The 2,520-nt window shown below is 36.6% G+C and overlaps 1 long non-coding RNA gene across 1 annotated transcript; it reads left to right on the top strand.

Moving 5' to 3' along the window:
- The first annotated feature begins 408 nt into the window (after positions 1-408).
- LOC147369931 (uncharacterized) lies at positions 409-1,288 on the top strand. Its single transcript, XR_015168114.1, has 2 exons — positions 409-557; positions 1,134-1,288. It is a non-coding gene; the product is annotated as an uncharacterized LOC147369931 (long non-coding RNA).
- The last annotated feature ends 1,232 nt before the right edge of the window (positions 1,289-2,520 follow it).

Here is a 2,520-nt window from a genome sequence, read left to right as displayed (position 1 = left end):
TCAGCTTCCTCATCTGAGACTCCTAGGAGGAGTCACACCTCGCCCCAAAGGTGTGGGGTAAATGTGTTGTGCTGATGTGTGAGCACGCACGTGTGTCACGGAACAGAGATGAAAGCTAAAATTCTCCTTTTCTTTTCTTTCCCTTCCTTTCATTCATGGATCACTTTGGCAATCGCATTCCACAATTCTCAGTTCTACACTCACCACTTAGGTTCCTTCTGTGCAAAAAGAACTTGATGAAGTTAAGAGCATAAAAAACTGTCATTAAAATGGAAGGAAAGTGAAAAAATACCATATTATCTTCTTTAAAGCAATACAAAATAGACTAAATATTAATGTAGTGTGGGGTCAATCATTTATTTTAAAATGGCTTTCTGAAATTCAGTTGCTCTTTCTTTTAATAAACAGTTGAATTTCTATATTGAAATTGTGATGTGTGCAAAGGGAACAATTCATGCGAATACTGGAGTTTGAGAGACGATCACCATATTCATGAAAATTTGGTGTCAAACAAACCTGAAGAAGTCATCTACATAAACCTGGCAAATAATTGTCAGGTAAGAATGATCTCAGCTTTTCTTTTTGTGTGTGCGGGGGACAGTTTTACGGGTCTAACAGTCTTCAGTTTATATTGAATTGTATTTATGTAGACAGCCAAATAGACTCCCCTAATATCTCCAAATTCACTAGAGAGTCACTTGATTTTAGCTTTGAGGAATTGACCATAATGCATGCTTTTATTATAGAAGGCTTTATGATATTTAAAAAGTCAGATTGGAAGTATTTTGTTGGGGTATTAAGGTTGTAAGCTAAAGTTTGTACTTTGAAATAAAATATGCAAATCTTGTTTCTGATTATCTATGCTAATTAAGAGGTTTACCTGAAAATAGTGTATGGCAGATAAATGATTTATATTTGCCTGGAAAATTGAGTCTATTTTTTTCCATCAATCTTTTTTCTCTCACTTTCTCCTTCCCTGGTTAGGCAATACTCTTAGATAAATATCATGAAGTCTAATTTCTACCTCTGTATCAGATTACTCAAGGATGGTCCCATGTTTAATAATAATAAAAGTGACACCAGATTTCAAAAAATTGCTCCTCATATTTGCTTTTGATTTTTTCCTCCTACAGAAGAAACCATGAATGATTCAGTGTCGGGTTAAAAAAACTCCACCCCCAAGCGTGAGAAGAATTTTATCCTTGGAAAACCTCTCCCCCACATTTCACCTTGGTAAATTTTGAATTGCTAGTGACTTCAGAATAAGACCTTAATTTACACATCTGTATATATCTGAGTCTTTTTAAAATAGTGTTTTTCAGTAAGTGTGGATGGACATAGGAGATAGTCATGGTCTTTAAAAAGCATGACTATCTGTACTGTTAAATAGGTATGAGGGTGTTAAAAAGCATCTGTAATATATACCAACCTTGTACATTAGTCAGAACTAGATATTGTGAGTTTTCAAATTGTGACTCTTAGGGCATGGAGACCACAGCTCTCACTTCTTCTCACCTTCTCCAAACTTCTATCCCACAAAGATGGGGTTCCAGAGCATCACTGATTTTATATAGACTTCTTCACAACATTTTCATCTGACCCTCTGTCACTACACTTATGTGTGTACATGTGTGTGTGTAGGTGGCAGGTATGGGTGAATAGGGAGATAACTGGATGAGGGGTCTTCCCCTCTAAAGATTAACTGAGCTTGGGAATTTTGTTGATGAATGTGCATTGGTTCATATGCTATTTATAGAATGCAATACCAGCTTTGAGATCAGCTTGTTCTTTCTTAGGAGTTCACAAAAGGTACACTTTGGACTTCTCAGTTTTATAAGTTCAAGCGTTGCTACTGGATGTTGTTTGCCTTCACGCACTAGTAATATTCCCATGGTTAAAAGTGGTTATTTTATAAGTGATATGTATAGTCATTGCATAAAATATAGAGTACCCGAGTCAACATCAGAGATTTTCCAATGTAAAAAATCCACGCAAGTTTACATATTGAAGTTTTTCTTGAAAGAAGATAATTGGTTTAACTATTACTTTGCATTTCCTAAAAACACATCAGTCATCCTGGGGAAAGGAAAGCAGATGATGGCCATAGAAGAATTAAGTGTTGATTTCATGTCTGTCATAATGTGAATAACATGCAGATACTGACCAGCAGTTGACCAAGAGTACAGTTCTTTCTTAGCCACAAATATGGAAATGCTTTACAAAGCCAGGTCACAGGCACTGTGATTTGGCACTGAGCATTGTCCCAGGGACGGGGGAGCCTGGTGGGCTGCCGTCTCTGGGGTCGCACGGAGTCGGACACGACTGAAGCGACTTAGGAGGAGGAGGAGGGGGAGGATTGTTTTCATAACAGAAGATAAATGGTACTTGGGAACAAATCAGAAATGTATCTCAATTTATCAATAAGTGCATTATCCTTGAAAAAGAGTACAAACAGAATGAAACATGTATTATGATATTCCAGCATTTAAAATTTAGTGGAAAATTTGGAAATTTACTTCC

Source organism: Bos grunniens, chromosome 7 (assembly GCF_055505025.1).
Source record: "Bos grunniens cultivar Pamir isolate PY7600 chromosome 7, Bosgru_T2T1.0, whole genome shotgun sequence".
NCBI lineage: Eukaryota > Metazoa > Chordata > Mammalia > Artiodactyla > Bovidae > Bos > Bos grunniens.
Note: the sequence above shows the minus strand (reverse complement) of the source record. Positions and strands in the feature narration are given on the sequence as shown.